This window comes from Indicator indicator, chromosome 12 (assembly GCF_027791375.1).
Source record: "Indicator indicator isolate 239-I01 chromosome 12, UM_Iind_1.1, whole genome shotgun sequence".
In the NCBI taxonomy this organism is placed as follows: Eukaryota; Metazoa; Chordata; class Aves; order Piciformes; family Indicatoridae; genus Indicator; species Indicator indicator.
The window spans coordinates 9650209-9677293 of NC_072021.1; the positions used below are offsets into that span (position 1 = coordinate 9650209).

Sequence of the window (27085 nt, forward strand, 5' to 3'; positions counted from 1 at the left end):
TCTCTGGAAGTGGGGGATGCTGGATGAAATGACTGGAGGAGCCTCTTTCCTGGGCCAAATCCCTTGCTGTCATGAACAGACACTGTAGAGTCGGGAACACATACTACAACTTTGGCAAAGGGTCTGGCTCATCACCTGAGGGCTTGCTGGCTTGCAGGTAAACTGCCCAGGCAGCAGATCTGTGACTGACTGCTTCCTGCCCTTAAGCTGCTGAAGGCAAGAATGCCTGCTGGGTTATGTTTTAGGGAATTCATAGCATCCTATAGTACCAGGTTGGAAGGGACCTCAAGGATCATCTGGTCCAACCTTTCTTGGCAAAACAAGATGACCCAGCACCCTGTCCAGCTGAATCTTAGAAGTGTCCAGCATTGGAGAATAATTCTTCATAGTATTAATTGCTTCCCGGGAGTAGAATCTGTGCTGTATATGGGCTGTGGGATGCTGTCCTGCAGCTGCTGCCACATGTGCAGCGTGCTGCTGTGGGGTCTCACACTGGGGAGCATGCTGCTCTGGGGAGCTGGGGTTTGCCCTTTGGTGTCCCTGCAAGTACTTACCAAAGGGGTGCTACCTGTTTTAAGCAGCAGTGGATACAAGAAGCAAATCTGGAAAACTGTTGTTTTAACCTGAGGTCACTGATGGGAAGAGTAAGTAAGGATAACATGGAGAGCAGAGGAGCTGGGTCAAAGCAATTTTGCCTATTGACTTGAAATTTACTGCTTAAAAAGCTTTTAAGTGCTGTTAGGGCAGGCACAGTGAAAAAAAGAAAAAAAGCTTGTCTACAAGTCCTGGTTATGGTTGGGTATCTGTATCAGAAAGGCCTCTGAAACCTGAGAGTAGCATTGACACTGTAAATACCTGACATTTGCTGAGCTTTGAAAGAGAAGGTAATCTGCCTCTGGGAAAGAAACTACTCATGGAGCCACCCAGCTACAAGAGCTGGAGACCAGGGAATTGTTTTCAAGCTAGTGCAACATTAAAAACATTTAAAAAATGCTGCCAACTATTTAAAAAGTTGTACCCATTCTGTTGGACACAGTAAGCTGGCCTCAGTGGCAGCTGAGAGTGAGTAAGGCCAGAACGTGCTCTACACCTCACCTGGCCTGAGGCAGGATGGGTCACAGCAAGACCAAGCTGATCTCATCTGAGTTTAGATATCCAAGAGAGAAACATCCCTGTTAATGTCTACAAATCTACTACAGTCCACGCAGAAACACGATGGTCTTTGATGGAACAGTTTCATATATGACACCTGTTTTGAGATGGAAGAGCCCTAGAGCTGTGCTGGACCTATGAGACCTTGGGTACTGGGAGACCCAACTAAGGATGAAAGATTTTGCCACTAAGACAGCAAGTGCATATATATATATATATATATGTATGTATAAACACACATACATATATAAAAGCAAGGATCTAACAAGCTGTGGTCTCCCCCCAGCCAATGCAGCACGTGCTGAAAGATAAAGCTGATGCAGATGTGAAGTTTTGAGCTTCAGACTATGACAGGAGAGAGAGTGGATTCCCTGTTCCCTCTGGAACCTGTGCTTTCATGTAACAGTAGAATTCAAAAAATTTCCATAAAGATGACATTCAGAGATTACAACTGCAACAGTCTCTCCTCTTGTCACCTTTGGTACTGTTGCTGTTGAAGGTAGACCACCCTGTGCTAGAACCACTTTAGCTGCTACCTGGAAGGAAGCTATCTGCCTGGCACTGATTATTTTGTCTTAAAGCAAAGGGGTTGCAAAGTAGGTGCATGTAAAGTGTCGACAATGACTCTGCAAGGAGCTGAGAGCTTGGAAAGCCTGGGGAGAAAATGCTGTGCTAATAATGTATGAGGCATGTAAGCTATGCCTTGTTTAAAAAAGATGCATGTGTCCCTGAGGAGTGGAGTAAATGGGGCAAAGGGAAGGTTGGGGCCAAGTTGTAGTATGGCTTTATCTGTCTCCTTCAAAGATGCAAACTGGTCTAAAGAAGGTAGTCCCTTTGGGAATACCTTAAAAAAAATAATTTAGTTATCTGCTGTCACCAGATCCCTTGGCTATTCAGAGCAAAGCTTAAGATTTACAATTGTAACCCAGCCCTGTTATTTTTAAGAAAAGGAAAAGAAAAAGGTTGTATTATGTAGGGCTGGTGGAGGAAGGGTGTCTCTTTATCTCATTTAACCTGTATTAATACAATATAAAAGACATTCAAAATTTATCACACTGGGGACTTCGTTGATATCTCACCCAAAAGCCTCAAATCCTTAGGACCAGTCTAGATTGTGTTTACCCCTGAAAATAATCCCATGCAAATCAATTTGCTTTCATGAGTAGACTAAACAGGATTTGTCTGTAATTAGCGTGAAGTGGAACAGACTGCAGGCATGCTTATCTTCTAATATGAAGGTGCATCCAGCAGAAGTTGGACACTGTGCTGCTTCATCTACAAGAGCAAGAATAGCAGGACTGGTGGCTAGTGGGAAGCTTTGGCCCATTGGAGAACCTTGGTCCCTTGTCATCATTCTCTACTAAATGCTGTAACAACAAGCAGACCTCAGAGCAGTTTGCTAAATCAAAACAGGGCAAGATAAATCCTCATGTGGGATTAAAGTCCTTCAGCTTTATTCTATTCCATCACAGCACATGCAGAGATTAATACCATCTCGTTTGTTCTAAATTGTGTTGCATTTTTTCAGATTAAAGCCAGTGGTACTTCAAACTCAAATTGTCAAGTACATTTTGTCTTTAATTTATTAGTTCTAATACATTAATATTTGATCTCCCAGTTGGCTTTAAGTAGCTTTTTTCTCATACTTGATTCCCCAAAGTGGTAGCAGTTTAGTTATTGGATTATTCTTCATTTGTGTTTGTTATGCTGTCAAGACGAGGACAACTTTACTTCATGGTTTATGACAACAGATCCTCTTTCAAAGTTGACTTTAGATGGGGGTATTCTTCCGGGGGGGGGCGGTAAATGTTAAGCAGTGATGGTCCATGCACATATCATCACACTGAGTGGATTATTTTTAAGGTTCCAGTGTATGTCATCCCTGGATGATGCCTCTAGATGCAGTTGGGTAGGTCTCTGTGCCTGCAATGAGATTCATCTGTGTCCATAAGAACTGAGAAGACATGTGGGTACCTTGTGGCCACAGCTTACATGTCAAACCAGTCTACATCCTTAAGTTGGCTTCCTAATCTTGTGGGTTGCATCTGAAGTATATTTGGTTATAGTCCATCAGAATGAGGGGTTTGGTTTTCCTTTGTAGGTTAGATTGGTTTTTCTGGTTCGTTAAGCATCTCTTAGTTTCATGCTTGGCAGGGATGACAGCTCTCATGTCCAGGGAGGGATTTCCCTTTCATATGGTACAGGTTGGAGGGGTGGTGTGGGCCTTTACACTGAAGGTAATAAAATGGTTTATTAATCTTTATTTTTTTATATTTATAATGCTTTCATCAAGCCTCTACATGATGGATTCCAGCACTTATTCTGGTAAGTGTTTGCAAGAAGTAAATCCTATGCCTCTGACGACATCATGTTCTTGTCCACACAACTTGAACCTGCCTAAGTCGTGTTATGATAGAAAAAGATGAGTGAGATCAGTAAAACAGCATTGAGTTTACTTATGCAAAACTAACATGAAAAGTTGGCCTTTACAAAGGTTAACTTTTGCTGGCAAAACGCATGTGGAATAGATGGATAATGATAGCATTTTCATGGCACTTTGCACTTCCAACATTTGGTTAAAAACTATAGCTTTTATTGACTTGGGACATAGAAAGCCTTACACTAAATGAAATTAGGAGCAAAATAGCATAAAATTTAGCAGGAGTTAAATTTGTTCAGGGATGAGTAAACCTGGGGTTTTTTGTTTCTGATTTGGAAGCTGCTGGCTCTAAAGCTGAGGGTTTAAACAAACAAAAACGGAATGGCAATATTATGAGATTTATTTACACAGTATATGCAGTGAGCTGTTAACTGAGTTGGCTGAAGAAAATAAAATTGAATGTATTTGATATAAATAAATAAAACTGAGTTTGATAAGCTGAGTACTAGTATTTACATTTACTGCATGCATGTAAATAGAAGTCTGGTAGTCTATAACCTGTGCAGGATTCCCTGTGGGGCAGAAGTCCACCTTGTGCTAACCAATGAAATAAGCTCCTGATAACCTCTGATACAGAAAGAAAAGCATCTAACTGATTTGGTGTGATAGCGAGTGCTTTGGGTAAGATCTGTCACTGAGGCAGGAAGTGAGTCAGCACTTAATTATCCAGGTTTGACCTTGGGATTGGATGTTAATTTTTCAGTTTTATTAATAATGAGCACTTAATATTCACAGCTAAACCTGCAAACAGCAGAAATGAAATTACAAGCAAGTTTCAAATCCGTGTGCAGAAATGAGCAAACCAGAAATTTTTATGCCTGGTACTGGGTAACGTAAATAATTTATTTAGCTTTAAGGAATAACCTTTGAAGTGAAAAGTGACAGCCAGATGAAAAATGGCCTGAAGCATGGAATAGAAAAGCTTCAACATACAGTAAATTTTTAGGGGTTTTGTTTGTTTGCTTGTTTTGGGGTTGTTGTTTTTTTTTTTTTTTTTTTTTTCGGTTGGTTTGGGGTTTTTTTGGTTTTTTTTACAGTTTTAAAGTTGGGTCACTTTGTATTTTGCAACTCCAAACCCTCCTGGTTACATTTGTAGGCTCCCCAATACCTGCATGTCTGTGTGTGTGTGGCATTGTGAGTAGCGCCTGCCAACAGTGCAGCCTCTGGCTCTTGTTAGTGGTCAGGACATAGCCAAGCAACAGGCTGGGCCTTGTGTCCCCTGTGCCTTGCCCTCCTGACACCCCAGGGCGCCCGGGAGAGGCCTTTCTGGTTTGGGGCCAGCTGCGCCTCCTGCTTCGGTTATTCCCTGGGCTGCTCAGCCTGACAAAGGCAATTTGAAGTGAAGTCTGGTGCTACAATGGAGCTGTCTGAAATGAATGCAAGCCTCCAGGCGAGGAGAAGGCCAGAAGGCTGCTTGCTGCAGCACCTTTCTGTGCCGAGTCTGCCCCAGCAAATCGGGGAGTCGGAGAGCCTGAACTGAGAGATGTCTCGGGCATCCTTTGCCTGGCTCTCATTTTTACAGCTTCTAGCTGATAATCAATAACACAGATCTGTCACAGAGGGCTATTGGAATCTGCCGTTTCTAGGATGGAGATCCTGGCCCTGCCAAGGGTGAGCAGTTGGCTGCTGAGCCTGGCCGCACGCCCTGGAGCGCAGCCTGCAGACCCTTGCCCAGAGCAAGCGAGGAGTGGGCACGGCAGAGCAGCAGCTGTGAAGCAAACCAGAAACACTCTGTGTGTGTATCTAAAAGGGGAGAGAAAGGAAAGCAATGTTCCTCTTCCAGTCATCAGACGGGAAGAATATCCAGTGGGTAAGACTGGACAGTCCAGAGATTTGCATTTAAAATGTGTGTGGCTTTTGCCAGTGGTCATTAGTTTATGTGTGTTCAGGCAGCTGGATCCCTGAGATGAGCACTGGTGCTTGAGAGGCACTGCACCCACAGGGATAGCTTGTCTGTGTCACTACTCATGTCCCTGTCTGCATCCCAGCCACAGGATTGCAGGGGCCATCAGGAATATTAGCTGTCAGGCTGAGCACCTCCTTCATCTTCCACATTAATACTTCACACTAATTGCGAATCTGTCTTCACTGCCATACAAACCTCAGGGCTGTTGCACTCATCAGGCCCTGACTGACGTGGATCAAGAAATCATACTTGTCTTTGTGCATGTTTTGGCATATTTGTCAGGTCTAGATTAATTTTTCAGTTGTTACTGCAGGGTTCAAAACTGCTTCTTCTTTTAATATTATTGAGATAGTTGTAAATTTCATTAAGGCAGCCCTAAACGTGTAGTAAAGGCTAGCACTGCTTTATTGATATGTCTGTCTCTGTTCACAGTGCTTTCCAAATTTGATGTGTTTTGCCCACATCCAAAAGCTGAAGGGCAAATGAAAAAATCTATACTTCCACTGTTTTCTCTTGCTGTCTTTCTTAGTAGCATGTATATATGAATACCACAGTTTGCTGTTGCAGCTGGCAACCATAAGTCAGTTTGCATGCGAGTGGAGGTGAGAGGAAGGAACCTGGCTCCGGGAGCCAGTGCCCTGGATCTATAAGCATCCATTGACAGGGAACCAAGTATTGCTGCACAAGCAGAGCTCAGCATGTGGTGGCTGAATCCGTAACAAATTTTCCCATCCAGGTTTACAAACCCTTGGAACAGGGCTTAAAAATGGAATTTCTAAACAGCTCCAGCGCTGTATGAACGGCGGCTCTGTTATAATAAGAAACTAGCAGACAACTGCTCCTTCTGCTGTTGTGTGCCTCTCTGCATGGGGCTGCCCTCACAGCAGGACCTTGTGTCTGTGCAGGCTATAATGAGATGGAGCTCTGACTGGTTTTGTTTATGAGTGAAGGGCAGGGCTTGGAAAAAAAGTCCACTTGCTAGCGGTGGACTTAAGTTGTTTGACCAGAAAGGAAGAATAAGGCATAAAATCACCTTGCTTTTTTTTTTTTTTTTTTTTTTTGGGGTGTGTGTGTTATAAGTTTTAATTAAAAAGAGGAAGGTCTGGCCTTTCTGTGCCAAGACAGCCTTTCAAGTTAATTTAAAAGGCATTAGTGAGTTCTGCTGAGGTCTAAAAGTAGGTGACTCTTCTGTCACCACTGCTACTCATTCCTTTCCCAAGAAGTAAGAAAGCTAAACTGATAAAACTCTGCCATCTGATACGGCATTGAAACCTAGAACTGAACAGGACATTTATTGGAGGGGAAAAAAAATTCAAGTCTCACTAAGAAAACAAAGTAAACAGCAGTTTGGAATGTGTGTAGGATCTGTGTGAAGGATCAGAGGAATATCAGGGTTGCATCTCAAGCTGGGTTTCCACAGTGGTCACCCAGAGTTTGCTCTAAAGAAGTAGAAGACCATCAGTTCAATTCTAGTCCTGATTTACATCTCATTGTTAAAAAGCAAATCTAGCTGAAGTGAATAAAGTCATTTCCATGCCATGGGAGTAGCTCCCAGATCTCTCTTTCTTCCCAGCAGCTGCATAAAGAGTCATTTTAGAAAGACCTTTTTCCTAATAAATAGCAAAGCAATCTCATAAAAAAAGTAATGTGCTTCTTAGGCTCAGTAACCATATTGAATTAAATGTTATGCACACTGTAATTACATTTCCCTGTCAGTTGTATTAATGTGAATTTCCTTGATTAATTTTTCACGTTAGTTGGTATTAGATAGGTAGGAAGTTTAAGATCCCTCTAGACCTTGTCTATCAGCCTGGCTCAGTTAGCAGAGGAAGGGTGAAGCTCAGCACAATCAGTGTTATTTCATTAACTCAACCACTTTAATAAGCACCTTGGAGCTTGGTCACTCCAGTCATTTGCAGTCAACCTATACAGTACAGTACAGCGTGAATCCCTGTGCTGCAGGGAACCAGCCTGGCAGGTGTGGGGTGCAGCACTTAGAGGGAGTGTGAATGCCCAAATCCACGTGTACTGTAGAAGTTTTTACACCCCAGTGCTGGCAGTGGGATGAGGCTGGGGGGCGCAGCTCTGGCCATGCTGCCTGCGCCATGTTCGGAGTGGCACAATGAGCACAAAAGTTCAGCCATCTCCCTGAAATTGCGTGGATTATGTCATTGGCAAGGATGCAGAGCAGCAGTTTGAGGGCAGGGGTAACAGAAGGCGTTACCAAGGCAGGAATGCACTGCTCACATACATTTCCTAGTTTAAAGCAGATCTCTCACAGTTATCATCCTAAATGTCAGCTCACAGCTTTTACCAAAAGCTTCCAGTTCATTGTGCTGCGGAGGCTCCATTTACCTTTTGAGGGATTGAATTCTCGTTTCGGGTACATGGATAGTATTCATTCCTCAAACAGATATGTGTCTGACTGGTTACTGTACCCCAAGATCTTACAGTGTAGCACAGATTGTCTTGAAAGCACTTGACGTTGGTATTCAAGTCTGACCTTCTCTGAATTAATAAAATTCTTGCAGCTATATTAGAGAGGAAGCTGGAGTCATTTGCACAGTGGGGGGCTGTGCATTACAGCTGTGCTTCTTTTTGCTCGGTGTCTGCAAACTTTATATCAAGCCTCTGTTCTTGATTCATCTCTCAAACATCTGTGTTAACTCATGGGGCTCCGGGGAGTCCTGGTGTAAGTGTGAAGTAGAAGTTAACTGAAACAAGCTCAGTTAAATAGGGACCCTTCTTGTGTAAATCAGTCTGGATTATAGTGATCCAAATAAACAATCATTTGTATGCATATATCCTGCAACACTGTTTCTATTACGTAGCTCTTGGGAGGTGAAAAAGTCTGTTTAGTATCTACTCAGAACGAAGAAATGGGAGCAGGGTTGTGGAAAAAATTTTCAAGACTGGGAGTCTTTTTCATGTTACAGTGGCTTGCCAAATTTGATACAAAATTTCTTAAATGTTGGTGCCCTCACACAACTGATTAGCAGTCAAAAACTGTAAAGCCATGGGATGCATTGTACTTTAGTTTGGATACCCATAGCTTTTGCTCTTGAATCTTGTTCTAAAATTGCAGTTTTAAGAGTTGGGAAAAGTACAAAATCAAATGGAGATGATCAAGTAAGCAGACATTTGAGGACAATTGGAAGCACTGTCTGGGAAGGTCCAGAATACTGTCCAGAAGGTCCTAAGCTTATTGCCTTAGGAGTACTTGTGTTACTCTTAACCTCTTGTTCCCCTTTTGGTTTTAGTACACTGTGGAACATAGAGTGTAGCAAACCATATGCTGCAGGCAAAGTTAAGTGTGCTTTGCTCAGCTGTAAGACAGTATGGACAGGAAGGAATTCTCTGCATTTGCTTTCTTTTTGCACTTCCAAGTAGTTGTCACATTTGCCAATTTTTACTTTATTCTTATTAAAAATAAAAGAAAGAAAGAAAGAAACTCTTAACTATCAGTAAATGGAAGATAAATGATCACTGCCTGGTTGGTCCCTTGTCTTCCATCTGCTTTTAGAGCAAGTGAGAATACACCACTTCAGCTGCATTTCAGTTTCAGCTCCCTCTTAGCTGGTCTGGGTCTTTGCTGTGCCATACACTGGCTGTTTAGTTTGTTGTGAACAAGTGCTTCTTTTCCCTGTGACCACTGCTCATCAAGTAAGAAAAAGTGAGATCCTGCCCTGATTAAATAACACTGTGAAAGTTGCCGGTGACTTCTGTGGACTTCTGTTGTGCCTGGATTAAAGATTACAGAGAATGAGCATGGCTATAGAAACCCAAATCAGTGCACTTAGTTGTTGTATGGTGCAGAGTACAAGAAACAATAAGCAGAAGCCAAATGTTTTACCTGCTCTGTTGTTGACCTGTAACAAGTGAAGCAGTACACTTTCTCTTTCTAGAGAGGTTTTTCTTCTGGGAGCGTTCATGAATGTTGCATGAGAACTGCAAGGACAAATTCATTCATTATTGCCTGAACATTGACCAAACTTGTGTTTTCCTGGTTTAGTCATGTTTATGCCTAACAGTGTGAGCAGAAGTTTCAGTAACCATAGTGTTGAACATGATGCTGAGGCTAAGCTACACAGATGCAATGCATAGAAAGCCTGGATAACCAGGAAAGCACTTACATACAGTTATGGCAGACTTTTTTTCACATTTCTAGATGATTTATTAGATCCAGCTCTTAGATTCATTTCTTCTTAGATTCATTTCTTCTTCTTCATTTCTTAAGATTAATTTCTTAGATCTAAAGTGAAATTTTACCTCTTCTGTCCTGGGTTCAGCTTCAGTCTTTTCTCTATAGGGCAGAAAAGAGTTTGGCCCTGTTCCACATTGAAGGGGAAGAAACAGTTTTGTGGGGAAATCCACTTGCCCTAGGGATCTAATGAGTTGAAAAAATTTTTTAAAATACTTGTGCTTTAGATAATAATGGACAATACTAATGTTTCAAGTTAAAACTTCTTTTAGTGCTTCAAGGAGGTATTGGTATGTGTTGCAGGTGGTGGTAAGTTGTGCTTGGCAGTCTTCACAGATATTTTCAGTGTGCCCAGAGTGCCTGATTTCTCTTTAGTGCATGGTGAAGAATAGACTGGGATTACTGCAAGCAACTGAAAGCTCTGTCTCAGCAGTTGCACAGAACCATTCAGGGACTAAAGCAATGTGCTATGATAGACCTCTGTTTTCTGTAAGCAGTGTCTGGATGGCACTTGATAACCTTCTCCAGATCAGATCCCAACCATACCTCTTGTGTTGCCTTCATGTAAATAAAGACTGTTAAAGCAGGCCCACTGTAGGAAAAGCTGAGTTATTCAGGCAGCAATGTGCCTTAGGAAAAGAGCTGCAGCATTTTCTTGGGGAAAGTCTGATTCATCACTTGTCTGCATGCCTGGACAGGGGTCATATTTCTGCTAGACACCAAAGCGTGGGGGGAGGGTGTTTCTGACTTGATTTATCAACTAGTAGAGATGAATTAGAACCCTCGGGGGAGGGAAAACTTCACAGAAACTGAAATATTTTTACATTGCAGATGATTGTGGCCTCCAGACTTCTTCTTGTATGGCATTTATGCAAGCACACATTCCAAAACAAAATTAAACAAACAGTCCCTTGAAGACTCCTAATTAGCCACTTTGCTCAATACTCAATTAGAATAACCATGTAGGTAAAATATGACTGCAGTGCAGAGAATTTCATTTGAAGTTGCAGTCCATAAGCAGTGTTTAGGAAACAGTAATAGAGTTCATCAATGAATGCATTTTGCTTGGAGCAAATTCAGCACTGCAAACGATTGGTAGGAGGGGAGGGTGAGATGCTATAAACCTGATGAAGTCCTGTAATTTAAAGCAGAGGCCTAGAGTTCAGAAGATGTGGAAAGATCGTGCCTCTGCCAGAAACCTTGATGTGACCTTAGGCAAGTCACTTCACCTTTCGGTGTCTTATCTGAATAAATATCTCTGTTTCCTATCTGTAAAATGAAGATAATGCCTCAAATGTGTTCTGAACCTCGAGTGTTAATAAAGAACACAGAAATCACCAGATAGGAAGTCCTCCAGAAGAAAAGTGCTGAGTTGCATACATTTGTACAGCACTCAATAGGTAAGCTTTTCCCTTCCTTAGGCCACTTGCAAATACATACTCTATATTGAGACTTATTTGGCTTATCCCCCTTGTGAGGAGGTCAGACCCAGATTCAAACCCTCTGGATACTCGAGGAACAAAAAGCATCTGGTTTCTCTATCCAAACTTAGATCTCAAGTGGAATTTTGGATGTAGTTGTCAGCTGCACAGTGAGTAAAACTTTACTTAAGAGCCTGATACCAGAGCCCAGATGGGATTTTGTGGCTAGAACCCATTTTTATCAAGGCACTATCTTTATCAAAGCATTATAAAGAGCATTAAACAAATTCCACCTCTCTGCATGTCTCATTTAATTTCATTTCTGTTGTAGGGCACAACTTTTACAACTAGTAAATTACAAACTTTCTATTGATACCATCTATATTGTGCTAGTTTTAGCTGACTATTCTGATTTTCATAGTACAGAGAGAATTATCCAGAAGTGCTAACACCATAGGTTTGGCTTCTCCCTACCCCACATCTCCAGCCCCTCTTACAGTCACGTTAATTTGTCTGTGTTATACTTGCTCACACTTTGCTAACAATTAGGAAAACTGTGGGACCTTACTGAGGGATACCTTGTCAGAAAGACATTTTGTCAAGAAATAATCATGCTTTTGAAATATTATGTCCCAGGTAAGGGAAAACAAAGAGCATTCAGGAAAAGATTAGAGAGGAAGGCCTAAATACTTTTGGGGAAAGGCAGGCAAAATTTGATGCTCCTTTAATGATAGATGTTAAAGCCATGGCTTAACTTTGGTATTAAAGTATAAATACTGTAGTATTAAAAGAGCTAACATTTAAAGAAGTGCTTTGCCTAAACCCAAAAGGTCATGTTTTGATTTATTAAAACCCCAAAGTTTTGCAAACACTTTTTAAAACAGCCTGGAGAAATTTTGAATCTATCTCAGATGTTCACTTCAGTTAGTTAGGGGCAACATCATACAGCTATATTCCTAGGCAACTGTAATTCACAGGACACTGTGAAGACCCAGAAAATAACTTGCAGTCTAGCTCATGACTTGGGTCATACATTTCTGCATGTGAACTGACCAAGCAAAACCAACAGCTGCAAGAAGTCTCTGCAGAGCTAAAGCTGCAAAGACTGGAAGTGGGGATTTGCATGGGAAGATGTCCCCAGCAGCACAGGCTGGGTGAATGAACACTTTCAGAATTCTGTGTTGGCCACAGTGTAAGAACATTTGATAGTTTGCAAAATTGGTATGATTCTTGAGGGCTACTTTGGGAAGTTTTAAAAGAGTTTGCTTTTCTATGGGAAACTGATTTGCTTTATAGCTTCTGGGCATTGGGACTGTCAAAAATGAAAAAAAAAAAAAAGGCAGGCATGAAGTATGTGAAAATGGAGCCCTTTATCCACTCCTTATGGTAGACAGGAAAGAAGAGGTCACAATTAGTAACAGTTTGAAGTAAATCTCTTTAAATATTTTATACTTTTCCTACCTCTATTTGTAAAATTCAAATCAGGTATTCTCCCTGCAGGGACCTTCAAACAGATCGTTAAAAACAACCCAGCAGTTATGAATCAATTTATTCTAAATTTTAATTTAAAATTGCACTTGCATAATTTTTCTAAAAGGGCTGGAGCCTTTGTAAAATGTACTTCAATCACTTTTATTTTTACTTTTCAAAAAGAAGTCAGGTGATATATCTTTACTTATCTTGCTGATTAAATCTCCCCATACTGGAGAGAATTATCATTTCCTTCCCAACCTTCCCTTGTCTTTTGAAAATACCAATAGGTAATGTTACCAACTTAGATAAGGAATTCCATTATAACTGGGAAGCCAATTATCTGCCAAGACATTGTTGCAATATTATTAGAAAACTGGATACTTAAGCAGCAGGTTGGGTTTTTTGATTTCCTGAATAACCATGCAGTCTGTTTTGATTAGATCCTAATGATACCAAGAACGTTTTAAACAAATACTCAGCCCGTGCAAATGAAAAACATTTTGCTTCTTCAGTTGCACTTGTGCAGCAATTCTAATTAATACATCCTGGGATATTCAGATTGTATCTGATTAAATCGCAGTGCACCAGAGAGAGGGCTTTAAAAATAATCTTTCCATGAACCTGCTGAGAGATCTGTGAGAAAAAAGGAACGTGCTAAACATCATCATTGTGCCTAAAGGTGTCAACCAACAGTGGAATTGCAGCTATGGGTTCCCTTGCCCATAACCCAGCTCTTGTCCTGAATCAGTCATGGTGAATGTGTCTAACTCGCTTTTTCAGCATTTTAATGGTGATTATCAGGCTTTGCAGTCTTGGGTCAGGCAAAACTGGCCAGTTCCTCTTAAGCAGTAACTCTGTTAGTAGCTTTACCCTGCAGTTGTGTGCCTCGTCCTGGTAGAGGAAGCCTCTCCAACACAATAGTCCCAACACCAAAGCATGTGCAATCTAAGTCGTCTCTCCCAAGTATGACACTCACTGTATGACATTCCTTGAGCCTAGTGCAAGTTTGTTTTATAGCAGTTGGCATAAAAGAGATGCCAAGGAGTATCTGTTTGGAATATACTACCATGATGAGTTGTCCCCTGAGGACCACTGCCAAGCTTACATGCAAGTAACCTCCAGGATTAAAGAACCTTAAATGCACTAGTTAATTAACAGTATTGCCAATCCCTTACCTCACTGGTGTAATATTTGCAAGCCAGAAAGAGGAGTTTGTTTTGGTTATGAACTAAACATGTTTTAACTTCACCAGCACCCTTTCAGAAGGCTGAGATTAAGGCCTCCATCAAGGAAGGGATACATTTTTCAAGGAGAACTGCCAACCTAACAACAGTGGGAAAAAAAAGGAGCCCTTGTGCTATTTTGCATGAGATCTGTTTTTCTGTGTTCCTTTTACAGGAATTGGCTGTAACTACATGAATTTAGAGGAAAGAGATCACTGTTTTTCAGATTATTTATTTCACATTTGTTAGCCTACTTCACTCTTTCCCGTGTCGTCAGCTTCCCTTTGTTGTTTGCATGACTCTCTCTCCTACAGCTGCAGGAAGCAGTTTGATAAAAATAGGAAAATGTGATGTTAAAAAGGCAAAAAAATAGGCAGGATAGCTAAGAGGCAGGGGACATTAATGAGGTTTTAAGGTTTCCAGTGTGTCTGTATTTGTGTAAGAACCTCTGTTGCTCTCGTTGTTGGTTCTTGACTGGCTGGTAAGCAGGCACTAGCTTCAAGTGCTGTGTCATTTGCAAAACCTCATTTTCTGCATGTGTGTGTGTTTGGGCATGCCAGCAAACCTTTGAAGATTCATTAATAACAGATTATACACTTTTCAAGAGGTGTTGCCAGTTCCTGGCTTAGATGAGGGAGTGGCTCATTTACCTCTGCAACCACTTGTAGCTGTCTAAGCCAAATCACTTCAAATTCCTTTTATAACACAACCGCCAAAACCTGGCACAAAATCCCCCCTCAGTGAAAGGCTGTGCAGAGCAGCATCCATCATGCTCCTTGGGTTGGCTCAGTGGTCTCCCTGTCAGATTGCACACAAGCTGATGCATGCAGTTTGGGAGGACTTGCAAACCTGCCTGTTGGGTGCTTGATGCAGAGCTGAAGCTCAGCTGTATGAAAATGCTCATGGGAGGCAATGCCCTGGTATTTTGGCTCTGCTAGACTTTTCTACCTACCTGGCTGGAGCACCTTCATTTTGTGTGTGGTTTTTTTTGCCTTTGAAAACCAGAATGTGTCTTCTAAGGGAGAAGTGTTGCAATAAGTCAAAATGAGTTGCACCAGGAGGTCTTGCAGTAGACATTGAAAGGAAGCAACTTGATTCAATTTAATAGATTCAGTTCAGAAATAGTTTGATACTTTATTGTTCAAGTTAACCAGTACTCCTGAATTCTCGTCCTTCATGACAAACAGAGCAAAAAGGAGAAAGGATAAGAACAAGAGGTGCTGAAATACTACAGAAGTAGTCGTTCCATTTTGCTCTTCTTAAGTTTTACTTTCTTGGTACTGGTGCCTATGTTAATCTTTGCCACAGAGCATACAAATCCCAGATCTCTTTGTGGATTTTCTGTGGGAAAATACTTGGGACCTCAGACCCTGACAATTTTTTTAAATTACAGCCTGTGGCAATCCCAGCTTTACAGAAGGAATTTCATGGGGAGATTTGGCTGGAACTGGCATTTCTGTCTCTCAGTGTACTTAATTTACATTTTTTTAAAATATTTTGATTGTGGTTAAATAACTGGTAATCATGTGCAGGTGGTAGATTTTGAGTATGATCTTCATTACTTCTGGCAGGGAAGGAAAAAGCTATCTTTACAAATAAATACTTCTTTCCTGAAGTTAAATGCTGAGATTCCATCTTTGTGGGAAAGAGAGTTTCTTTTCTCAGCTCGTGGTTCAGATCTATGACTTGCCCTTTTTGGGACACACATACTAAATACACTTTTAATCTCACAATATGCCCAGGTGTTCATTTTCTGCCCCTTTTTTTATTTTTTTTTTCTTTCAGCTCTGGAGCTGTAAGTAATTCTGGACTCATTCCATCCACCTGGTTGAGTGTTTTTTTCTAGTCTTGATTTCTATTTTTCTCCTTCTCTTTCCCCATCTCTCTCGTGTTTCATTTCCTAAGCTTTTCTGCCAGAACAGCTTTTTATTTCAATCACCTCCGGGAATGGAGTGGACATAATGAATTGGGTATTTTATGCAGGCTCCATGGCAGAATCAGGTGTGGCAAGAAGTGGTATTAGGCACCGCTGAAGCAGTGCTCTGAGCCCGTGCCAGTGGGCACAGGGTAGCTGGCTGGCAGCGTAATGCAGCCAAGGGGGAACCTTTGACTTCCTTGCAAGTGCTTTTCGTCCATAAAGTGAGCATGGGCCCATCACACACCTTCCCTGCAGTGTGGTTGGGGAATATTTCAGGAACAGAAACATAACTGCAGCGGAGGTCTGTGCTCTTCCATCCTTGCTAATCAAGATTGCTGATGAAACATTTATTTGTCAGGGCTGGATGTTTAGCTAAATATAGGAATGCATTTCTGCAGTGTGAAGATGAACATCAAGGATCTTGGCATGAGACGATGTCAGTGAAATACAGATGCAGTGAATGTCTTTTGTCAAAGTATTATCCGCCTTATGATCTGAAGAGCTGCTGAATGGGCATGACTAATTTCAGTTTGTTTGTTCTGTGCTAGGTTGTTGCTGGCTGTGTTACTGTTCAATCCTCAACCTCAGAATTCAGCAGAACTTCATAAGAATCCTGAAGCAATGTAACACATTTGCAAGAAATGATCTGTTTTCTGGCAGTAGGACAAGAAAAAATCTTTCCCTGATCTCATGTTCTAAACTGCTGTTGAAAACTTCCATGAAGTTAATATGACAGAAAGTTTAGGAAGCCCTTATTCTAGAGGTTCACTGCCCTTAGTACTGAAAAAGTTTTTGTTTAGTACCCAGCTAAAATGAATTTTGTTTCAATTGCACATTTCTTTGTCCATCTGCTGTTGGACATAGTCATCTTCAACTTTACTTTTTATATTTTAAATTACATTTTTATTCAGCTTTACTATTTATGTTTTTACTCTGTAATTATCTTTTATTTTAGATTTCATACATCTATCCTTTGGTCATCGCTTACATTTCTTCAATCTCTTCTGACTTTTGTTTCTCTGCTCAGGGGCTGGGCTGGCTGTTTTAAATTTGTCTGCTGCTGTATCGTTCTTGAAATACATTGTCTGAGCCTGGACACAAGAATGTGGCTGAGGTCTTCTAAAGGTTGAATAAACAGAGCAATTATCTCCCATTTCTTATGCCACTCCTTCCTAAAAATCAAAATTTGGGGTTTTTTCTAACACCATTACTTTGTTGACTCATGTTTATGTTGTGACCTTCAGATTCTCATTAATTATTTTGCATTTGTGCATCAGTGTTTGCTTCCCAGGCATATGATTTAGTTTATTAATTAGCTCTTCTGAGTGTACTAAGTTCTTTGGATTCAAGAGTAGCTAATGTTTTCCCGTGTGAAGATTGGGGTTTTTTGCTCCCTTTATCCTTGTTCTTTCTTCTGTTGCTATGTGAAAGACAACACACAGAAAACAAAGAAACTGCCAGATACTCAAAAGAAACAGAAAAGCTGAGCATACACAAAATAAACAAAAAAAAAAGCGAGAGAGAAAATTATTTTTCCTTTTCAGCAGTGGTATTTTTTGCTGCATTCTTAAGAACAGCAGAGGAAACAGATATCAAACATAATTGTAAAGAAATGAAGGATAAATTGAGAGAGTGCATTTGGAAAAAAAAAAAACCAAAAGGCAAAAAAGGAGTCACAACAAGGTGGAAGGAACTATTAGGTATATTGCTTAGATCTATTTCTAGGGATGATGTTATGATTTTGCCAGCTAGGAATGGCCTTAGCAGCTTTTGTAACTCTGATGAATAGTGGAATAATTCATAGTTGACTTTCATTTTTCTATTCAAATATCTTTGCACATGAATTACTGTTTGTCTTGGGTGTATTAAAACATCATCTTACTGGATAAATAGATAGATCAATGAATTCAGTGTTAATCATGTCTTCAAATTTATTTTGACTGGGAATGATGAAGCCGAAACCATCTAAATATGTGCATTGCTCAGTAATATTAAGGATTAATTCAGCCAGGAAATGAGGAGTTAAAGTGGTTTGCTAATAGCATTTTATTGTGAAGGGAAAAATTGTGGTGGCATTAGCTGATTCCAGTCCAAATGTTTTGAAATTGACCAAACCCTCAGTTTGCACTGTCTGATGCCACGGTGTCAGCACTATTGGCCAATATAAGCTCTTCAGTGATGCAAATAAATTCCTTTTACTGGGAAGGTTTTAGGAAAGAATAGCTCAGGCTTTCATGCCAAGATAAATGTTTCGCTTTTATCCTAAATTTGTAACGAGAACGTTTTTGCTGCTTGTAGGTGCTGCTTTCAAACCACTGAACCCTCCTCCCAAAATACAAACCCCATATGGCCATCAGATGAGGTGGAGGAGCCCTTGCATTTCAGGAGCGTTCATCTTTCTCAAGTGCTTCCCAGGACCTCTCCTGCCTTGGCAGGAGGAGAGCAGGGATCTTCGTGAGTTTGGGCTTTACTTAGCTAGTCCTGATTCCTTTTTCTCTACCTGCCTGAGTCAGTGGAGTAAGCTCAAGGATTAGGAAGATGTCAGAGGATAGACAGCCACACACAGCTGTTGCTGGCTGGTAGAGTCCTTCCTGGGCTTGGAAGGGCCTTTGCTGGTGATGAGCTGTGGGGAAAAAGGTTTGCAAGAGCAGCACATGGGGACGGTGGCCTCAGCATGGAGGCAATAGGGCAGATGCTAACTGCTGGGTGTCTAATATCTGTCTAATATATTCTTGTATCTTTAACCAATCTTTTCCTTTTTACACTGGTGGTGAAGGGCTACCAAATGAAGGTTGCATTTTGACCCTTAGCTGCCTTTATGATTCACCCTTTTGTTATCCTTCATCCTTTCCCTTTGCACCAAAGAAAGAATTTATAGGTACTCATGGGCTACAACAGCAAGCATTGGGAAGAGAGGTCATACAAAGTTTGGAAGGTTGCTGATTAGCTTTTTTCTTCATGAATTAGTCAAAGCTAATTAGTGTCTGTCTTTGCAGAGGTTCTGATGCAAACGCAAGAAGAGGGTGGTTAAGTGAGGAATTTTAAAGCACCCTTGTATTATTAACAGTGCCAGCAGACTTTAAAGCCTGGCCCCCACCCATGGCTTTTCTGTTTTCAGACTTTGCAGTGTTGGATAAGATTTACCTGTTGCATTACAATGCTGCTGCAGTGCTCTGAAGTCAAATAACACATCCAAATCACCATCCAAGCCAGACACAATAACAATTCCTTCTGTTTACATCTTGGAGGCAACTTTGCATCTGGAGGAAGAAGTTTGATGCTCATTGGGAGTTTGCTTTGAACGTTGCCCCCTCCCCTCCTGCCCTTTCACCTCCCAGGCTGACCTAGCTGTAAAAGTGTCAGCCTGGCTGGAGATCCACAGCCAGCTAGACATGATGCATAGCTCCTCAGGCTCTCTGTTGCGTGCTAGTGGCTGCTGGGCTCAAGGAAGCTTTTTGCTGGATTGTTGATGCAGAAGAGAGGCAGAAGAAGCACTTCTGCTACCCATCCCCTGGGCTTATTTTGTGGGGACATGGATAGACAGTGAATTGATTTCCAGACACTCCTGTTCCACAGAGCAAGGCTCTGTCGTTGTTCATCAGTGTAAAAGGAAATGAAGATTTATAGCATTACCTGTTAGATTTACAGAGCAAAGAAGATTGCTGGAATTTAAAATCACCCTGTTGGGAATATTTTTCAGTTTTTAATTATAAATTAGCATGCAAACAGTCCGGAGTTACTTTGGCTGCTGTTGTAAACTGCAACACATGGAAAAAGCTCCCTATGATAGCTTAACTGATGAAAGCAGCACGTAAAAAATGCTTGGTAACTGCTAGATGAGGAGGAGAAGGGGAAGAGGGCAAAGCACTGGGTGTGTTTACAGCTCAGAGGTCTTACAACATGGCAGATGTCTGCTGTATTTGATTGTCTGGGCCCATGGGGGAGTCTGCTGCTCAGCCTGGTTGGCAACAGTTTACCGTGCCAGCAGTGCCAGTCTTGCCTGGGGAAGCATCATGTGCAGCTAAAGTCCAGATGTGGTTCACTGGTAAGGACACTGGCATCCTTCACGGGGGGCAGTTGGAACTATTTCCATCCTCTTACTGGTTAACCCCCAGAGGTGAGGGCAAGACATGCCATCTGAAGTGGAAAATTACTCTGTGCTGCTCCATGAAGCAGGGATGCAGCGTGATCTAATGTACTAAATATTTGGACCAGAAACTCCTGGTTTAGGATCCCTATGCATGCCTGCACAGACCCCCAGGTGTGTTATATTTTTGCTGTGAACTGGGCCTGACTTGACTGAAATCTCCAGAAATGATCTTGGCTTACCTTAGATCAGTTAGATCTCTGTGACCTCTTTTTTCAGCACACAGATATAACAACCCTCCTTTCTCTTTCACGATTAATTATTGATCACATAAGGCTTTTTTTTTTTGTTTGTTCACACAGTACTATATAATTACTATTACTTTTATATACTGCTCTCCTATGTCTTGCTCCTGGCTTCTGGACTGTTGCTGTCATAGAGGCTGACCCATCAGGAAGGCAGCTGTCTACAGCTGTCAGCTGATAGAGATAATTTTAATTAAATTTGCTAAATTTCAAATTCAAGTCATAGTTTTAGTCATGCTGAGATTGGCTTCTCAGCGCACGAACTTGGAGATGGCTTCTGCTGAGCCCAGTGGGGAGCCCTCTCTCTTCTGTGGAGGTCCCTCTTTGTTTCCCTCCCAACTAGTGCTGCATAAGGAGGCAGCATTATCCTGTTGGTATGCCTGATATTAAAAATCAGCTTTGAGTCTTCACTCTCTGATACGCTTGAGGTTTTCTACTGTACTCCTTACTGCCTGGCATTTGTGGTGTTTGAATCAGACCTATCTAGAAAAGGTCTTTTTGTTGTGAACAGCCAGTTATTAATGAGCACAAAGTTTGTGAATGTTAGCCTAATCATCAAACAATTGGGAATATTACCCTTTCAAATTCCTCTGCTGCTCTGACCACATATGTGGTACATGACAGGCTCTTAGAAACTTCCTTCAGGTTATTCTGTTGAATGGTGTAGTTTCACGTTGGATACTTGCTGACTGGGAGGAGGATTGGACTGCGTCAGGAATGTTTGGTGTGCCATGCTTAAAATCTCTTGCATATGGGAGCTGATACTTTGGGTGCAGCAGAGTACCGGTGTCAGGAGAAAAGTCTCAAGCTCGGGCACTTGGCTCTGTGCTAGCTGTGCTGCTGGGTGTCCTGTTCACCTACAGCTGCAATACTGGCTTGTGACTTGGTGCCCCCAGGCATGGAGCTTCCCCCTTTCTTTTTCATGTTTTGTTCACATATTGGGTTGGGGGTAAAAGGGCAGGTGCTAATCTCTTGAGTTTAGCATAAAGTGGTGTTCCCTTTGAAGTCAGTAGTGTTTCCTCTACATTTGCATCTGGGCGACTGAGATCCGGATCTGGTACAAGTAATGGGAGATATTTTTGCCCTTTTTTGTGGTTTTTGTTACTTGAGTGCTGCTACTTAGAGAACACATTTGGTTTCACTGATACCTAAATTAACACAGGTGTTTTCCTGAACAGAAATTTCCATTATGGGCTGCAGCTAACACAATTTTGTCAGATACCTCTGATTCATTATGAGGTTTTTTGTTTACAAGAGGTTCTTGTAAAATCAAAAAATCCTCAGCTGCCCCCCAAAAGAGGCTTTAATACACCTGCTTTGCAATATGCTGCTGAGCTTCCCCAACCCTTCCTCCTCACTTACTGCTTCCCAGATCTTAAAACAAGCTCAAGAGCCCTTGATACCTATTGAAACACCTACTGGTAAGATTTATAGTAAAATGCCTTTCTTTACATGTGCACTCTTCCTTTTCTGTCCTGATGAGCTCTCACCATTCAGTTTGCCATGCTGGAAGGGGACAAATATCTGCAGGAAAACAGACATTTTGCTGATAGTGCTGTGGATGGTGAGATCCAGTGAAGAGGCTGCTCTGTCCTGCCCTGGCTGCTTTCTGGCCTTGTGTTTAGTAAAGCTATAGCTCACAGCAGGTTAAATGGATAAGATCACTTCAGTAATCTAATCCCAACAACTTTATCATACTGAGACCGGTTTGCAATTATAGTGAAACATGTGGCAATGGAAACGTGGCTAAGTGTCTTAAACTGCTCAGATGCGTTAGGCCTTGAGTGTGAATCCTCTTGGGGTCAGCCTGGAAATGGTCATCACTTCCTTGACCATCACCCTGCTCCTGGTGCATCCCCCTGCAGATAAGGGAGCCACTTAACCCGGAGAAGAAGCCAACAGCTCAGAAAATTGTGGTGGGATTTGCCCTTGTGATGGTTTGAAACTGTCTTTTTAATTTTTCCTTGCAAAGTTCAGAACAGAGAAAGTGAAAGAATGTAAATAAGTCACTATTGGGTGTAAGAAAGCAAAATAACGATTGTTCTAAACACTTCCATTGGATAGAGAGAAATGTTTAAGAACTATTACCCAAAACAAAGTAGGCACTCTGCACATTCTGCGTTCTGCAGTGGGGGCAGTTGCTGGGCTGTCTGGCTGCTGTTTCTTCTTCTCTTCTGGCTGAAGATAACACACTGACCTTGGCAGCTAAGTTAACAACTTTCTGCTTAACTAACTCTGCTTCTCTGTCCAGGGGGGTCTGGGGGGAAGCTCCTGGGAGAGAGAGAGGCCCCTTTGGGAGGGTCCCCTTGGGGGGAAGCAAAGGGAGATCGGTTGTGCTTTTCTGTTGATTGTATATATTTGTAAATGTTGTGAATTTTGTATATTTGTACATATTCATTGCATTTCATTGTAGATTTTAGACTCTGCTTGTAAATACAGCTTTTCATTTGCTTCCAGACTGAGCTAGCCTGGTTATTGTTGGGGGGGGGGGGAATTTCAGCTCACACCGACACAGCCCTGATCAAGTAAGGTGCACAGACCCTACCAGCTTGCTGCTCTTAATGACAGTTTTGACTTTTCATGTACCAAAGCAGCACTGCTATAGTTTCATCTTGAGGAAGGAGTTACATTGGTAGGGAAGGAAGATCTGCTGGGTGTCCTCTGAGAGCAGAAGCAGAGCCACACAGCAACAGTTGCTGGGCTATTACCCGTGTGGGCACCATGCAACTGCTCTGCACCCCCCTTCACCACCAGCATCTCTTGGCTTGCCAGGATGGTTCACAGCTTGGGCAAAAGAAGATGATTAATCCCTTTGGCTGCCTAAGTCTAGACAGGAACAGAAGCATTTTAGGCATGTTCTGTTTTGGTTTGGTTTTGTTGATCCTTTTCTTAATTTTTTTTTTTCCTGAGGAGTGTAAGATGAGGCTGCATTCTTTAGTATAAAATGATTGCTGGCTTGCTCTGTCTAGGCAGAGCAGGATGTGAATTCCTTCCTGCAACTAGTTAGCCGTGAGAGCCTGGGAGTCACTTGATAAGACCTGCAGTTTCATGGCCCTTCAGCTCCATGTGGCTGTCAGAAACATGGACCTTACACTATTTTTCAGATTATTTGGTCTTGGGGTTTTTTTTGTTTGTTTGTTTGTTTGTTTTGTTTTTGTAATAGAACTTTCTGAGGTTTGGCTTGGGGTTTTTGGTTTTTCTTTGGTTGGTTGGTTGGTTGTTTTTTTCACCTTTGTTTAATGCTTGCATGTCAGACTATAATAGACAAGGCTTAAGAGCACTTCACATCCAGCTTTCCTGAGAAGTAGGCACTTCTGTATTGGAACACCATAAACTAACACAGAAGAAGGGAATCTTAGGCCAAAGCAAGAGCCCAAAAATAAATGACAAATATTCACTGTCACAGTATGGAACACATCATGCCCTTAAACATTTGTTTAGCTGAGACTTCTGGAGGACATTGTCCAGTATCAAAAGAGGCTAGAGGATAAACTGCTGGGAATGTCATTACCAAAATATCCAGAGAATCCACATTTTCAGCTACAAACTACTGCTTTATATTTCTTGAGCTAAAGAAGAATCTCTGGGAGGTGCCTGGCAGTGGATCTGGCTCTGTTGCCAGAGGACAATGACACCTGTAGGCATTAACCATCGGTTTGAATACTGCCTGCAATACTCGCCTCAGACAGCCCTCAAGTGCTGTTTTAGCAATGAAGGGGAACAGCAGCCGAGCTGGAGGGAGGCAGGATCAGCAGTGGCAGCTCTTAGGTAAAAGTTCAGATCCTGAGTTTTCCTGTTTTTCTCCTTTCCCCACTGGTGTTTCCTTACTCTGGGTCTTGTGTGCATAAGTGGCCTTTGTGCTTTTAAAATTATCCCTCTTAATCTATTCCAGTGCATACCTCCTTGTTTAAAGTGCCTTAACTTCTTATTTGAAAAGCAAATAAGGACCAAATAATGGGGGGCTTATTAAAAAAATAAGCTGGAGCTTGTGTGTGTGAAGGAAATCACAATGCAGGCTGCCTTATGCTGTTTATACAACCTGGGTTTCGATCTAAACACTATCAAGAAGTGTCAATGACCATAAATGGGGAGGGCTAACACACAGCAGGTTTATATGGGCAGGTTAAAGCAAAGATCACTGAAGCAAGTCTCGTAGTCCTGGAAAAATTGAATGAGTAGCAGCTGCTTAAGGTGTTATTCCTATTCATAATGCCAGTGCAAGTGCTCTTGGAGTTGTTTACTCTTTCTGGAGACCCGAGGCAGAAAATGCATAAATAACTGATACAGGGAGAAAATCAGGGAGCTTGTTCCCAGTCTCTTGGTCTAAGTTCAAGTCCAATTGCTGCAAAATTGAGCAATTTGATATCTAATTAATAGAGGTTACCTGACCCTTGCATGAAGCTGGTGCTGGGGACTACGTGGCCATACTGCTCAGTAGCCACCTTCTCAGAGGTCAGGCCAAATGTGTAGGAGAAATGAGTGCCCAGTGTTCTGGAGACTGAATGCATGTTTTCCTGAGTCTCTTTAGTATTTTAATCCTGCCAGGTTGGAAGAGCTGTGTTCCAGAGGCACTGGAGGCAAGAGTCCCTGCTGGGCCATGTTCAGGCACAGGTCACACTGCTGGAGCTGCAGACCATGCTGCTGGTGGTCCACTGCTCAGTGTGCAGTCAGCTGGCCCCTTTCCAGGGAAATCTGGGATGGGGAGTGGCACTTAATGGTGGAGTCTTGTCTGGCTGGGAAGAACAGTACTGTGGGAGGTGTGCAGAAGTGTCATGGTGCAGGCAGAGCATCTCCGCCTGCTAATGCTGTTGCAGCATCCCTGCTGTTCTCTCTTACAGTGCAGAAAGGTCAAAGCCTTTTTTTAAATTAACTTTTAACTTTTTTTTTAAAGAGTGTTAAATACAAGAAGGAAAAAAGCAAATGTATGTGTGTCTTGGGTTTAAAAATAAATGAGAATGAGATATTTAAGGTCATGTTACACCATAAAAGCACAGAACAGTTTGAAATTGCACTGATCCTGTAGGTGTGGACTTCAAGGTTTTGTGCATGAATGCAGATAATTTCTCAAAGAGATTTGTACCTGTCAGTTTTGTGCAGTGTTGGTAGTGTTCATGTTACATGGAATATCCTGTAAATGTCTTTAATCAACTTGTATCTTTCTCTGTAATAAAAATACATATTTTTGTTAGCTTTCCTTATGTCTGGGTTTCTAAAAGAGAAACTCTGCTGAACACAATTTAGCCAAATAAAAAAATAAGCTTTGCTTAAGAATGAGGAACTAACAGAGGGTTCAACTCTTCTCTTGCTCAGAGTGATGTAAATCATGAGTAAGTTTACTGGAGTTGATTAAATTATAGTGGCGTAAGGAAACAGTGTATAATGATATGTGAGTCAGGCCCAGAAAGTCCCCTGCAGAGATGCCAAATGGCAGCAAGGGATCATCAGAAAATCCCACAGAGCAACTTGAAAATTAATTATTAGGGACATTTTCTCTTCTGGAGCAAAGTCTGTTGTTTATTGAAGCAGGTTATGAACCTATACAAATACTGCCATGCTTATTTGGCCAAGATCACACCACATCATGGAAAAAGTGTGGGTTTTTTTCTCCCATTTCTTAGTCTTTTGTGCTACCCGATTTTATGCTTTAGTGTTTCCTTTGTGTTTTCCCATCTGGCAGCTTCCACTGTATCTTTTCCAATTAGGAAGAGGGTGGAAATGGAAGGTTTTCCCTGGGCTTATGGGGGCAACAGGGACATCCCTCTAAGTTCTTTCTACTTGCAAGTAGATAAATGTAATGTAGCCCATAAGCACCTTCACCAAGCATCTTCAGAGAATATAGTGTATTTGTGCTGCTGAGCATGGGGAAAGGTTCCCTTGGCTCACATCTTTATGTCAGTTTCTACTAAGAAGAGCAGAGAAGAGTGATACCATCTTATCTGACTTCAGCAATAGCCTCAGCCATCAGCCAGGGGAGGATTTCCCGTTACAGGACAGCAGGGAGATGTTTCACTTGAACCTCATTGGTGCTACTTCTAATCCTGATGCAACTAATAAGCAAAATTATACCCCAGAGAGACATTCTGGCACATTATTTATAAATTCACACTTCCTCGTGAGTAAGAAATCATTGTGGTTAAGACTGATAAGAGGAAACTGTTACAAGGACTGCAGGATGCTTGCGTGATAGAGCTTGTAGGTGTCCTTCAGCTTGCATGTGAGTAATGCTAGAAGAGTGGGGAGGACAAAGAAAAGATCATTAAGGGCCAGTGCTATCCCTAGAAGAAAACAGTAAAATTTGGATGAGAATCAGACGTGACTGCTGTGTTTGAGAGCCTATTTCAGGGCTTCCTGCAGAAGACTGAGCATTCAGGGGTTGATGGGTGTGGGAAAGATCACTGTCACCAGAATAAATGAGTGTTGCTTTGAGGCTGGATACTCTGGTTGTAAGAGTCTGGAGGCCTGGCTTAGAGGTTGGGGGTGAAGATGTGTGCCCTGGAGAGAAGGGAGTTCTGTGATCCTGAGGCTCAGACTCAAAGTACAGAGAAAAACCAATGGAGAATGTGATGCCTGACAGACTAGACCCCAAAAAGGGGTGAAACAGAATTGTACAAACTATGGGAGTCTGCTGGTGTGAACTGCTGTCTATGGTATGCCCTGTTTGCTCCTGTCTGTGTTTGATGGACAAAGGACCATGTGCCATTTCCTCCCTGTATCCTCTCTGGGAAATGGGAAGTCTGAGAGTTTCCTTCTTGACGTGATGGCTGGCATCCTCTGTGGTCCAGAAGGGACCTCCCTGGACCATGTGAGCGCCACGTGAGCTACTCTGCACTCCCAGACAGATACAGTATTGCAAATAGGGCTATGGCTCCATGGAAAGTGGGCATCAGCCAAGTCCTTTGGCTTTGCAAAAAGAAAAAATATGGAGGGAATAGGAACAGATAGTTAAAATATCATTACTA

General features: G+C 41.9%; 1 protein-coding gene across 1 annotated transcript in view; it reads left to right on the forward strand.

The window, feature by feature from the left end:
* The window catches only part of EXT1 (exostosin glycosyltransferase 1), a 174623-nt gene that overhangs the window by 68994 nt on the left and 78544 nt on the right, over positions 1-27085 (forward strand). The gene's annotated exons all lie outside the window — the stretch shown is intronic.